Source organism: Palaemon carinicauda, chromosome 6 (assembly GCF_036898095.1).
Source record: "Palaemon carinicauda isolate YSFRI2023 chromosome 6, ASM3689809v2, whole genome shotgun sequence".
Classification (NCBI taxonomy): Eukaryota; Metazoa; Arthropoda; class Malacostraca; order Decapoda; family Palaemonidae; genus Palaemon; species Palaemon carinicauda.
The window spans coordinates 62,981,746-62,997,489 of NC_090730.1; positions in this window are offsets into that span (position 1 = coordinate 62,981,746).

Sequence of the window (15,744 nt, forward strand, 5' to 3'; positions counted from 1 at the left end):
GCCACTGACTTTCCATGATAGAGAAATTGCTTCCTAAAATAGCATGTAAAATATCAATAAAAACAGGTCGTTAACGCATTCCCATTAGCTCTTCATACAAGAGCACTGGAAAACTACTTTGCCACAAATTTTCGACAACAAAGCATCATGAAAAAATGTCAAGCTATTCTTGAAACTAATAAGTATATCTGGTTTACTACTGACAGTAGTATCATGAGGCTTGTTTTACGATGTTGTTAATGTAGAACAGAAACTAAAAGAGACTCTCTCTCTCTCTCTCTCTCTCTCTCTCTCTCTCTCTCTCTCTCTCTCTCTCTCTCTCTGAATATTTGTCACCTCATTACCATTTTTCTTCTCTTTCAGCCTTTCTCTCTTGATACTAAATATTATCTATGATGAAAGTATCTTCATATTTCATATTGACTTAATATATATAAGATTAAAAAAAAATCAGTTTTTTTCAAGTGTCTGAAAACGGGTATTGGGTGTTATACCCCATACCATCCACCTTCGCTCAAAATGTTGGTCCAATTACGCAATATGACAGATCTATGAATATTTACACATGAAAGTGCAGTTTGTGGTTACTACATTAATAACACAAGTGAAAAAAAAATGCCGACTTGCTTTTACAAATATTTATTTTGTTTTTGCTATAGAACACTTGTAGATTATAAAACACTTCCGTACACATTTAAACCAAATGTTTTGTAATGACCCTTGTTTGGTCATGTATCTTGATAAGATACGATAATATATGACAATACCAATTCAAGAATGTAGATATCGTAAACATAATTTTATTTTCATATTTATCCAGCATATTTCGTTAACTGCACATTTTACACGCAAACCCAGTAACGTCAAAAACAACAACATCATCTATCACATTCTAATGATATCAGACTATGGAGACTTTCCTCAATGCTTTAGAAAAATAAATACTTCCTATTCCACTCTGCGTCCAACGTCCTTGCGGTGTGCCATCTATTGGGTTTTCCAGGACTTATTTGTTCAAAGCTTCGGTGATTCATAGTGAGGCGATTCGTGTTCACTCTCTGGAGGTCTAAGGGAACGAACTTTTTTTCATGATAGTATCTCTGAGTTTGTGAAGCTCCTCTCTTTCATCGAGCTTGACAACAAAGCTTGAGCCTTAACATGGCCAAAAACTATGATCTTCTTCGGCTCCGTTTCTTCCTTTGAGGCTGGTTCCTTCCTTAGACGGACATAACAGTCCGGATACGACTCCTTGCTGGGCCATAATTCCACCTCCTCAAGGGGGACTGAGCCCAACTTCTCCGAAATGATGATCTTTCCCGTCGTTATAGGCATGTGCTCGGCATATCTCCAAGGGTTGGCATCAGAGCACAAGGGAAGGTCTTTTACGCTGAGCTTCTTCTGGGGCCCACGTGATGCTGCAAGTCTCCGCATCTCCAACTTCATTGCAGCAGCCTTCTCATTATTTTCCTTCTGCATCTGTTGGATCATCCCAACGATGGAAGAAAGTGTCTTTCCTAGCTCCTCTGGGAGAGAGGACGATGTTGAGGGAATATGTTCAGGGGCCTGAACCGGGGTAGCCGACACCTCATCGAATTCTTCCTTCTCATTGTCTGGAGCCTGCTCCTCTTCCTGGTCTTCTGTCAGAAGGTCTTTTTCCAAGCACTCGGACACCTCTGACATCCTATCGTCTAATTGGATGTCCTGCAGGGCGTCCGCGACTTCAGCATCCACCGGGATCTGCACTAACGGTATCTCCGCTTGAGGCTAGGGAATCACTGCATCTGCTGATGCCTTGGGGAAAGGTAAGCCCTCATCTTCTCACTTGGAAGATAGAGACCAGAAGTGTTCTTCTTAAAGCCCCTTACCCAGGTACGAAGCTTCTCCCTTGCTGCGTCCCTTGACTCCGCCGTCTTAGGGGAATCAAATGCCTCAGTAATCAGGTTTGTGCATACGGTACATACCTGCGGGTTCCAATACCGGAGATCACCTTTGGAGACTGCGCATGCTGAGTGCCTCCTACACAAATCATATCTGCATTAGTTCTTGCTGCGGACGTTGCAGAAAACGCTTCCAAACTTTGGATGGTCCTCCTATAAAGAGAAGAAAATTCCATGAGTATCAAGTGAACTACGTATCACTGGATATACATAACTTGGAGTAATTAAACTAGAAAGGAAAGACACACACTTGTATTTCCTGCCCAGTCAATTGCTGTAACCTTCCAGATAATAAAATTGTATGGTTATTCTATACTAGAGTGACCAATAAATAATTTCCAGAGGAAAACAGGTGTATCTCAAACCAAAATAAGTGACTTTAAAATACTGGATAGTAGAAAAGAAAGAACTCACTTTCTTTATCTGTATGATTACACCAAAGGGCTGTACAAGACAACACAAGAGTGTTAGAAAAACTTAGTGTTGTAACATATACTATACTATAGTTTTCTCCCTGCAGTATATTCTATACTGAAAAATACGGGCTCTAGTATATAAGGTAATGTGCCAGCCGGCACATACCTTAACTAGTTCCAAAGTATACTACTTTTAGACTATAAGGCGGAAGAACCCTGCTTCAAATGCGTGTGCTGGCCGGTGACTACCGGCCGGCAACTAAACAAGATAGCACCTGGCTGCCGGCCGCCAAACGTAGCGGCCGGCAGAACCTTGGTGTGTTTCTATTACCGGCTGGCAACCAAACAATGATAGCAACCGGCTGCCGGCCACTAATCATAGCGTCTGGCAGAACTATGGTGTGATATTATAGCCAGCCGGCAAAGGTATACAACCAATGCCGGCCGGCAGAAAAAGAACCAGAGAACTTCCAACTGCCCGGCTGCTGGCCACTTAGGCCGGCAGTCAGGCTAGGGTACAAACACCGGGATAAGAGACTGTACTGCCTCATAGCCCGACAACCCGAAAGAGTGCACATAAGGAAGGGGAGAATATAACTTCAGGCTTCCTTGACCAATGCCATCTGGCTCTACAGACAAACATGAATGAGAGACCAAGGGAGGTCCGGGGAGCACTCAAAGCAGAAGACCCTTGCCGACCGGCACGCACTGCTGGCCGGCAAGGCACTGAGTGAACTCCACATCCTAACCTATGCTAGGTACAGATGTAGAATGACGGACAGGGATGCAATGGCTAGGCCATCACTAAGGAAAGAGGGGGGAGGGGGAAAGAGGGTCCTGCTAACCTTGCTCTAATAATGAATCACCCACAGCCAAGAAAACTCATCTTAGCCTAGGGGATATCAGAGAAGGGAGGCCGGCAGTACTTGCCAACTCCCCCGGAACCAAAGCAAGGAAGGCGTTGTTATTCACAGAAAAGGAGGATCTCATCCTCCACACCGAGAACAACAACACTGGACTAGTCTGCTAGATCACAAAAAGAAGGAATCATCTCGTACAGAAACCTTCGAAAGTGAACTAAGGAGGCTAAGTCTCCTATGTCTGCTGTCAGCCTAGCAAGGGAATCTCAACCATAATGCTAGACAGAAACAGACTCAGACTAAGAACTCTGATGTCCTGCCCCTTCCTGAAGCCAGACTTACTGGAAACAGGAAAGAACAGAAACACCCTAATATAGTGTATCCAAATTCAATTCAGATAAACCATTAGGGTTAAGCCCAAGGCTTAAGCAGAGGGAAAGGGATTGCACACATTCTCCAAGGAGAAAAAAGCAGCCGGAGAGTGTGAGAAAGTATACTAGGGCCCCATAGACAACTAGCCTAGGCGCGAAGAGAATCGATTACCTAAATCACCGAAACTCACTCGTATACTATCTTGGAAGAAAATCAACATAATCTTAAATGTATAAAACTGCCTAAAGCTCCGATAACATTTTAAAAAACTCGGAAATTTGAATATCATGCAGGAAAGTACTTGGGCCAAACGACTAGGCTACAAGGTCTAGTATAGGCCAGAATCAGCAAATCATTCGCCAAAACGAAAATACTAAAAGAATCATATAAAGAAATCCTATGTAAAGCTGAATAGCTAAAATTATTAAAGCGAAACAGCCGGGAATGTCGCTCTGGCTAACTAAATGACTCATGCATTGCGAGCGACAGCGTCCAGGACCCCTCCGGGTAGGGAACAGCTCTTGTAACAAAGATATCACTATCAAATTATTTTAAATTTGCAAAGAGCTTACATTTATACATAAAACTTATCAGAGGCAGAAGAAGTTGGAGAAAGCATTATAATGTTGAAAATAATCCAAGAATTGGGAGATAACACAGGAAAAAACACTGAGTTGTTGAGTTATGTAAAAAGGAAAACAGATGGCGCCGTGAGCTTACGAAACGGGAGAGGACAGGTACCTTGCGAGCGGCTCTCCTTTCTTTCTCGTTTTTCGTTTTCTTGCCAATTGGCCCCTTCCAAGTGTTAATTCTGTTCGGGGTGCAAATTGCTATGTGGCGTGTCAAGAATACGTCCTCTGATATTACGCGATATCCCTGGTTCTTTTATTTAGGGATATTCGCTCCAGGAGTTAGAATTCTGGGTATCTTAAGGTAAATTCTCTGGGAATATCACCGTAGTCATATATACCCAAGGAAGCTACCCTTTAGGAACTTCCATCAGGACGACATGGCTTGAGCCCAAAAAACCTAGAAATCCGCAGAAAAGATTAGCCTAAAAAATCTACACATCCACATAATAGAGTAACCTAAAAATTTTAGACATATATAGAATAGAGTAACATAAAATTCCTAGGGTTGCACTGATTAGTTTGCATAAAACCTAGACATCCACAAAATACATTAATCTATAGAACCGAGACATCCTCAGAATAGATGAAACTAAAAAACCTAGATATCGACAAAATAGACTAGCCTGAAAAAGTAGGCATATATATATATATATATATATATATGTATATATATATATATATATATATATATATATATATATATATATATATATATATATATATATATATATATATATATATATAAAGTTGGTCCACGATCAAAGTCCCATCCATAAAAGCCGCGTGGTGAGTATCTGGCTACAGGATCGTCCTGAAATTGAAGTTTTGGAGTGGCCATCGAAAGGATGCGACTTGAACCCAATTGAACACCTTTGGGCTATGATGGTTTGGGAAAGGGACGCTGGGGAGCAGCATACCCACCAGGCAGTAGAAACTAAAGCCAATGATCTGTGGAAGAATGTCTGTCCACGTCCGCTACTTTGCATGAATCCTGTAGATTCCATACCCAATCGTCTGCATGAGGTCATCGAAGCAGATGGAGGTTGGATATCATACTGAAGTATTTTGTGTAAATACTGATAAAATATTAACAAAATATATGATTTTTAGTAAACTCCCTTTTACTTCACTACTAATTAATACAAAATGTTCTGGAAGATCGTGCATGATACAAAGCTCAGAGCAAAAATAATTTTACGTTCTTGAATGATAGGCATAATATCAAAATCAAATAAGTGACAAAAAGACAATCAACTTTCTGAATTGCTCAGGAATTGTCTAACACACTGTACTAAAACAATAAAGAGGTTTTAAGAATAACTTTCAGTCAAAGTTATCTAGATTTTGTAAAGAGAAGACATTTTAAATATTACTAGTTGTTTTTGTGAAATAGAAAGAAAATTCAAAGAATACGCTAATTCCAAGAAAAAGAGGATACTTATTAAGTAATAAAAAAAGATAGTAATAAAATTGACAGACCAGGAGTACAACACTGTAGACAATATCTATTATCTAAAATAAGACTCATGAAGTAAAAATAAAGACTGATAGAATTAGCTTGAGTTGTAATGTGCACCCTAAGATGGGTTATATACTAGCCAACCCAACTTGCAAAGGTTTCCACTAGTGGTTAGTAACCCATTCCATATGACAAGAATGAGTCTTGGAATGGCAAAAACCCCTGCCACTGACTTTCCATGATAGAGAAATTGCTTCCTAAAATAGCATGTAAAATATCAATAAAAACAGGTCGTTAACGCATTCCCATTAGCTCTTCATACGAGAGCACTGGAAAACTACTTTGCCACAAATTTTCGACAACAAAGCATCATGAAAAAATGTCAAGCTATTCTTGAAACTAATAAGTATATCTGGTTTACTACTGACAGTAGTATCATGAGGCTTGTTTTACGATGTTGTTAATGTAGAACAGAAACTAAAAGAGACTCTCTCTCTCTCTCTCTCTCTCTCTCTCTCTCTCTCTCTCTCTCTCTCTCTCTCTCTCTCTCTCTCTTGAATATTTGTCACCTCATTACCATTTTTCTTCTCTTTCAGCCTTTCTCTCTTGATACTAAATATTATCTATGATGAAAGTATCTTCATATTTCATATTGACTTAATATATATAAGATTAAAAAAAAATCAGTTTTTTTCAAGTGTCTGAAAACGGGTATTGGGTGTTATACCCCATACCATCCACCTTCGCTCAAAATGTTGGTCCAATTACGCAATATGACAGATCTATGAATATTTACACATGAAAGTGCAGTTTGTGGTTACTACATTAATAACACAAGTGAAAAAAAAATGCCGACTTGCTTTTACAAATATTTATTTTGTTTTTGCTATAGAACACTTGTAGATTATAAAACACTTCCGTACACATTTAAACCAAATGTTTTGTAATGACCCTTGTTTGGTCATGTATCTTGATAAGATACGATAATATATGACAATACCAATTCAAGAATGTAGATATCGTAAACATAATTTTATTTTCATATTTATCCAGCATATTTCGTTAACTGCACATTTTACACGCAAACCCAGTAACGTCAAAAACAACAACATCATCTATCACATTCTAATGATATCAGACTATGGAGACTTTCCTCAATGCTTTAGAAAAATAAATACTTCCTATTCCACTCTGCGTCCAACGTCCTTGCGGTGTGCCATCTATTGGGTTTTCCAGGACTTATTTGTTCAAAGCTTCGGTGATTCATAGTGAGGCGATTCGTGTTCACTCTCTGGAGGTCTAAGGGAACGAACTTTTTTTCATGATAGTATCTCTGAGTTTGTGAAGCTCCTCTCTTTCATCGAGCTTGACAACAAAGCTTGAGCCTTAACATGGCCAAAAACTATGATCTTCTTCGGCTCCGTTTCTTCCTTTGAGGCTGGTTCCTTCCTTAGACGGACATAACAGTCCGGATACGACTCCTTGCTGGGCCATAATTCCACCTCCTCAAGGGGGACTGAGCCCAACTTCTCCGAAATGATGATCTTTCCCGTCGTTATAGGCATGTGCTCGGCATATCTCCAAGGGTTGGCATCAGAGCACAAGGGAAGGTCTTTTACGCTGAGCTTCTTCTGGGGCCCACGTGATGCTGCAAGTCTCCGCATCTCCAACTTCATTGCAGCAGCCTTCTCATTATTTTCCTTCTGCATCTGTTGGATCATCCCAACGATGGAAGAAAGTGTCTTTCCTAGCTCCTCTGGGAGAGAGGACGATGTTGAGGGAATATGTTCAGGGGCCTGAACCGGGGTAGCCGACACCTCATCGAATTCTTCCTTCTCATTGTCTGGAGCCTGCTCCTCTTCCTGGTCTTCTGTCAGAAGGTCTTTTTCCAAGCACTCGGACACCTCTGACATCCTATCGTCTAATTGGATGTCCTGCAGGGCGTCCGCGACTTCAGCATCCACCGGGATCTGCACTAACGGTATCTCCGCTTGAGGCTAGGGAATCACTGCATCTGCTGATGCCTTGGGGAAAGGTAAGCCCTCATCTTCTCACTTGGAAGATAGAGACCAGAAGTGTTCTTCTTAAAGCCCCTTACCCAGGTACGAAGCTTCTCCCTTGCTGCGTCCCTTGACTCCGCCGTCTTAGGGGAATCAAATGCCTCAGTAATCAGGTTTGTGCATACGGTACATACCTGCGGGTTCCAATACCGGAGATCACCTTTGGAGACTGCGCATGCTGAGTGCCTCCTACACAAATCATATCTGCATTAGTTATTGCTGCGGACGTTGCAGAAAACGCTTCCAAACTTTGGATGGTCCTCCTATAAAGAGAAGAAAATTCCATGAGTATCAAGTGAACTACGTATCACTGGATATACATAACTTGGAGTAATTAAACTAGAAAGGAAAGACACACACTTGTATTTCCTGCCCAGTCAATTGCTGTAACCTTCCAGATAATAAAATTGTATGGTTATTCTATACTAGAGTGACCAATAAATAATTTCCAGAGGAAAACAGGTGTATCTCAAACCAAAATAAGTGACTTTAAAATACTGGATAGTAGAAAAGAAAGAACTCACTTTCTTTATCTGTATGATTACACCAAAGGGCTGTACAAGACAACACAAGAGTGTTAGAAAAACTTAGTGTTGTAACATATACTATACTATAGTTTTCTCCCTGCAGTATATTCTATACTGAAAAATACGGGCTCTAGTATATAAGGTAATGTGCCAGCCGGCACATACCTTAACTAGTTCCAAAGTATACTACTTTTAGACTATAAGGCGGAAGAACCCTGCTTCAAATGCGTGTGCTGGCCGGTGACTACCGGCCGGCAACTAAACAAGATAGCACCTGGCTGCCGGCTGCCAAACGTAGCGGCCGGCAGAACCTTGGTGTGTTTCTATTACCGGCTGGCAACCAAACAATGATAGCAACCGGCTGCCGGCCACTAATCATAGCGTCTGGCAGAACTATGGTGTGATATTATAGCCAGCCGGCAAAGGTGTACAACCAATGCCGGCCGGCAGAAAAAGAACCAGAGAACTTCCAACTGCCCGGCTGCTGGCCACTTAGGCCGGCAGTCAGGCTAGGGTACAAACACCGGGATAAGAGACTGTACTGCCTCATAGCCCGACAACCCGAAAGAGTGCACATAAGGAAGGGGAGAATATAACTTCAGGCTTCCTTGACCAATGCCATCTGGCTCTACAGACAAACATGAATGAGAGACCAAGGGAGGTCCGGGGAGCACTCAAAGCAGAAGACCCCTTGCCGACCGTCACGCACTGCTGGCCGGCAAGGCACTGAGTGAACTCCACATCCTAACCTATGCTAGGTACAGATGTAGAATGACGGACAGGGATGCAATGGCTAGGCCATCACTAAGGAAAGAGGGGGGGAGGGGGAAAGAGGGTCCTGCTAACCTTGCTCTTATAATGAATCACCCACAGCCAAGAAAACTCATCTTAGCCTAGGGGAGATCAGAGAAGGGAGGCCGGCAGTACTTGCCAACTACCCGGAACCAAAGCAAGGAAGGCGTTGTTATTCACAGAAAAGGAGGATCTCATCCTCCACACCAAGAACAACAACACTGGACTAGTCTGCCAGATCACAAAAAGAAGGAATCATCTCGTACAGAAACCTTCGAAAGTGAACTAAGGAGGCTAAGTCTCCTATGTCTGCTGTCAGCCTAGCAAGGGAATCTCAACCATAATGCTAGACAGAAACAGACTCAGACTAAGAACTCTGATGTCCTGCCCCTTCCTGAAGCCAGACTTACTGGAAACAGGAAAGAACAGAAACACCCTAATATAGTGTATCCAAATTCAATTCAGATAAACCATTAGGGTTAAGCCCAAGGCTTAAGCAGAGGGAAAGGGATTGCACACATTCTCCAAGGAGAAAAAAGCAGCCGGAGAGTGTGAGAAAGTATACTAGGGCCCCATAGACAACTAGCCTAGGCGCGAAGAGAATCGATTACCTAAATCACCGAAACTCACTCGTATACTATCTTGGAAGAAAATCAACATAATCTTAAATGTATAAAACTGCCTAAAGCTCCGATAACATTTTAAAAACTCGGAAATTTGAATATCATGCAGGAAAGTACTTGGGCCAAACGACTAGGCTACAAGGTCTAGTATAGGCCAGAATCAGCAAATCATTCGCCAAAACGAAAATACTAAAAGAATCATATAAAGAAATCCTATGTAAAGCTGAATAGCTAAAATTATTAAAGCGAAACAGCCGGGAATGTCGCTCTGGCTAACTAAATGACTCATGCATTGCGAGCGACAGCGTCCAGGACCCCTCCGGTAGGGAACAGCTCTTGTAACAAAGATATCACTATCAAATTATTTTAAATTTGCAAAGAGCTTACATTTATACATAAAACTTATCAGAGGCAGAAGAAGTTGGAGAAAGCATTATAATGTTGAAAATAATCCAAGAATTGGGAGATAACACAGGAAAAAACACTGAGTTGTTGAGTTATGTAAAAAGGAAAACAGATGGCGCCGTGAGCTTACGAAACGGGAGAGGACAGGTACCTTGCGAGCGGCTCTCCTTTCTTTCTCGTTTTTCGTTTTCTTGCCAATTGGCCCCTTCCAAGTGTTAATTCTGTTCGGGGTGCAAATTGCTATGTGGCGTGTCAAGAATACGTCCTCTGATATTACGCGATATCCCTGGTTCTTTTATTTAGGGATATTCGCTCCAGGAGTTAGAATTCTGGGTATCTTAAGGTAAATTCTCTGGGAATATCACCGTAGTCATATATACCCAAGGAAGCTACCCTTTAGGAACTTCCATCAGGACGACATGGCTTGAGCCCAAAAAACCTAGAAATCCGCAGAAAAGATTAGCCTAAAAAATCTACACATCCACATAATAGAGTAACCTAAAAATTTTAGACATATATAGAATAGAGTAACATAAAATTCCTAGGGTTGCACTGATTAGTTTGCATAAAACCTAGACATCCACAAAATACATTAATCTATAGAACCGAGACATCCTCAGAATAGATGAAACTAAAAAACCTAGATATCGACAAAATAGACTAGCCTGAAAAAGTAGGCATATATATATATATATATATATATATATATATATATATATATATATATATATATATATATATATATATATATATATATATATATATATATATATATATATATATATATATATATATATATATATGTATATATATATATATATATATATATAATATATATATATATATATATATATATATATATATATATATATATATATATATATATATATATATATATATATATATATATATATATATATATATATATATATATATATATATATATATATATATATATATATGTATATATATATATATATATAATTATATATATATATATATATATATATATATATATAATATATATATATATATATATATATATATATATATATATATATATATATATATATATATATATATATATATAATAAAGTTGGTCCACGATCAAAGTCCCATCCATAAAAGCCGCGTGGTGAGTATCTGGCTACAGGATCGTCCTGAAATTGAAGTTTTGGAGTGGCCATCGAAAGGATGCGACTTGAACCCAATTGAACACCTTTGGGCTATGATGGTTTGGGAAAGGGACGCTGGGGAGCAGCATACCCACCAGGCAGTAGAAACTAAAGCCAATGATCTGTGGAAGAATGTCTGTCCACGTCCGCTACTTTGCATGAATCCTGTAGATTCCATACCCAATCGTCTGCATGAGGTCATCGAAGCAGATGGAGGTTGGATATCATACTGAAGTATTTTGTGTAAATACTGATAAAATATTAACAAAATATATGATTTTTAGTAAACTCCCTTTTACTTCACTACTAATTAATACAAAATGTTCTGGAAGATCGTGCATGATACAAAGCTCAGAGCAAAAATAATTTTACGTTCTTGAATGATAGGCATAATATCAAAATCAAATAAGTGACAAAAAGACAATCAACTTTCTGAATTGCTCAGGAATTGTCTAACACACTGTACTAAAACAATAAAGAGGTTTTAAGAATAACTTTCAGTCAAAGTTATCTAGATTTTGTAAAGAGAAGACATTTTAAATATTACTAGTTGTTTTTGTGAAATAGAAAGAAAATTCAAAGAATACGCTAATTCCAAGAAAAAGAGGATACTTATTAAGTAATAAAAAAAGATAGTAATAAAATTGACAGACCAGGAGTACAACACTGTAGACAATATCTATTATCTAAAATAAGACTCATGAAGTAAAAATAAAGACTGATAGAATTAGCTTGAGTTGTAATGTGCACCCTAAGATGGGTTATATACTAGCCAACCCAACTTGCAAAGGTTTCCACTAGTGGTTAGTAACCCATTCCATATGACAAGAATGAGTCTTGGAATGGCAAAAACCCCTGCCACTGACTTTCCATGATAGAGAAATTGCTTCCTAAAATAGCATGTAAAATATCAATAAAAACAGGTCGTTAACGCATTCCCATTAGCTCTTCATACAAGAGCACTGGAAAACTACTTTGCCACAAATTTTCGACAACAAAGCATCATGAAAAAATGTCAAGCTATTCTTGAAACTAATAAGTATATCTGGTTTACTACTGACAGTAGTATCATGAGGCTTGTTTTACGATGTTGTTAATGTAGAACAGAAACTAAAAGAGACTCTCTCTCTCTCTCTCTCTCTCTCTCTCTCTCTCTCTCTCTCTCTCTCTCTCTCTCTCTCTCTCTCTCTCTCCTCTCTCTCTCTCTCTCTCTCTCTTTTTTGAATATTTGTCACCTCATTACCATTTTTCTTCTCTTTCAGCCTTTCTCTCTTGATACTAAATATTATCTATGATGAAAGTATCTTCATATTTCATATTGACTTAATATATATAAGATTAAAAAAAAATCAGTTTTTTTCAAGTGTCTGAAAACGGGTATTGGGTGTTATACCCCATACCATCCACCTTCGCTCAAAATGTTGGTCCAATTACGCAATATGACAGATCTATGAATATTTACACATGAAAGTGCAGTTTGTGGTTACTACATTAATAACACAAGTGAAAAAAAAAATGCCGACTTGCTTTTACAAATATTTATTTTGTTTTTGCTATAGAACACTTGTAGATTATAAAACACTTCCGTACACATTTAAACCAAATGTTTTGTAATGACCCTTGTTTGGTCATGTATCTTGATAAGATACGATAATATATGACAATACCAATTCAAGAATGTAGATATCGTAAACATAATTTTATTTTCATATTTATCCAGCATATTTCGTTAACTGCACATTTTACACGCAAACCCAGTAACGTAAAAACAACAACATCATCTATCTCATTCTAATGATATCAGACTATGGAGACTTTCCTCAATGCTTTAGAAAAATAAATACTTCCTATTCCACTCTGCGTCCAACGTCCTTGCGGTGTGCCATCTATTGGGTTTTCCAGGACTTATTTGTTCAAAGCTTCGGTGATTCATAGTGAGGCGATTCGTGTTCACTCTCTGGAGGTCTAAGGGAACGAACTTTTTTTCATGATAGTATCTCTGAGTTTGTGAAGCTCCTCTCTTTCATCGAGCTTGACAACAAAGCTTGAGCCTTAACATGGCCAAAAACTATGATCTTCTTCGGCTCCGTTTCTTCCTTTGAGGCTGGTTCCTTCCTTAGACGGACATAACAGTCCGGATACGACTCCTTGCTGGGCCATAATTCCACCTCCTCAAGGGGGACTGAGCCCAACTTCTCCGAAATGATGATCTTTCCCGTCGTTATAGGCATGTGCTCGGCATATCTCCAAGGGTTGGCATCAGAGCACAAGGGAAGGTCTTTTACGCTGAGCTTCTTCTGGGGCCCACGTGATGCTGCAAGTCTCCGCATCTCCAACTTCATTGCAGCAGCCTTCTCATTATTTTCCTTCTGCATCTGTTGGATCATCCCAACGATGGAAGAAAGTGTCTTTCCTAGCTCCTCTGGGAGAGAGGACGATGTTGAGGGAATATGTTCAGGGGCCTGAACCGGGGTAGCCGACACCTCATCGAATTCTTCCTTCTCATTGTCTGGAGCCTGCTCCTCTTCCTGGTCTTCTGTCAGAAGGTCTTTTTCCAAGCACTCGGACACCTCTGACATCTTATCGTCTAATTGGATGTCCTGCAGGGCGTCCGCGACTTCAGCATCCACCGGGATCTGCACTAACGGTATCTCCGCTTGAGGCTAGGGAATCACTGCATCTGCTGATGCCTTGGGGAAAGGTAAGCCCTCATCTTCTCACTTGGAAGATAGGGACCAGAAGTGTTCTTCTTAAAGCCCCTTACCCAGGTACGAAGCTTCTCCCTTGCTGCGTCCCTTGACTCCGCCGTCTTAGGGGAATCAAATGCCTCAGTAATCAGGTTTGTGCATACGGTACATACCTGCGGGTTCCAATACCGGAGATCACCTTTGGAGACTGCGCATGCTGAGTGCCTCCTACACAAATCATATCTACATTAGTTCTTGCTGCGGACGTTGCAGAAAACGCTTCCAAACTTTGGATGGTCCTCCTATAAAGAGAAGAAAATTCCATGAGTATCAAGTGAACTACGTATCACTGGATATACATAACTTGGAGTAATTAAACTAGAAAGGAAAGACACACACTTGTATTTCCTGCCCAGTTAATTGCTGTAACCTTCCAGATAATAAAATTGTATGGTTATTCTATACTAGAGTGACCAATAAATAATTTCCAGAGGAAAACAGGTGTATCTCAAACCAAAATAAGTGACTTTAAAATACTGGATAGTAGAAAAGAAAGAACTCACTTTCTTTATCTGTATGATTACACCAAAGGGCTGTACAAGACAACACAAGAGTGTTAGAAAAACTTAGTGTTGTAACATATACTATACTATAGTTTTCTCCCTGCAGTATATTCTATACTGAAAAATACGGGCTCTAGTATATAACTAGTTCCAAAGTATACTACTTTTAGACTATAAGGCGGAAGAACCCTGCTTCAAATGCGTCCCGGCCGGCAACTAAACAAGATAGCACCTGGCTGCCGGACGCTAAACGTAGCGGCCGGCAGAACCTTGGTGTGTTTCTATTACCGGCTGGCAACCAAACAATGATAGCAACCGGCTGCCGGCCACTAATCATAGCGTCAGGCAGAACTATGGTGTGATATTATAGCCAGCCGGCAAAGGTATACAACCAATGCCGGCCGGCAGAAAAAGAACCAGAGAACTTCCAACTGCCCGGCTGCTGGCCACTTAGGCCGGCAGTCAGGCTAGGGTACAAACACCGGGATAAGAGACTGTACTGCCTCATAGCCCGACAACCCGAAAGAGTGCACATAAGGAAGGGGAGAATATAACTTCAGGCTTCCTTGACCAATGCCATCTGGCTCTACAGACAAACATGAATTAGAGACCAAGGGAGGTCCGGGGAGCACTCAAAGCAGAAGACCCTTGCCGACCGGCACGCACTGCTGGCCGGCAAGGCACTGAGTGAACTCCACATCCTAACCTATGCTAGGTACAGATGTAGAATGACGGACAGGGATGCAATGGCTAGGCCATCACTAAGGAAAGAGGGGGGAGGGGGAAAGAGGGTCCTGCTAACCTTGCTCTAATAATGAATCCCCCACAGCCAAGAAAACTCATATTAGCCTAGGGGATATCAGAGAAGGGAGGCCGGCAGTACTTGCCAACTCCCCCGGAACCAAAGCAAGGAAGGCGTTGTTATTCACAGAAAAGGAGGATCTCATCCTCCACACCGAGAACAACAACACTGGACTAGTCTGCTAGATCACAAAAAGAAGGAATCATCTCGTACAGAAACCTTCGAAAGTGAACTAAGGAGGCTAAGTCTCCTATGTCTGCTGTCAGCCTAGCAAGGGAATCTCAACCATAATGCTAGACAGAAACAGACTCAGACTAAGAACTCTGATGTCCTGCCCCTTCCTGAATCCAGACTTACTGGAAACAGGAAAGAACAGAAACACCCTAATATAGTGTATCCAAATTCAATTCAGATAAACCATTAGGGTTAAGCCC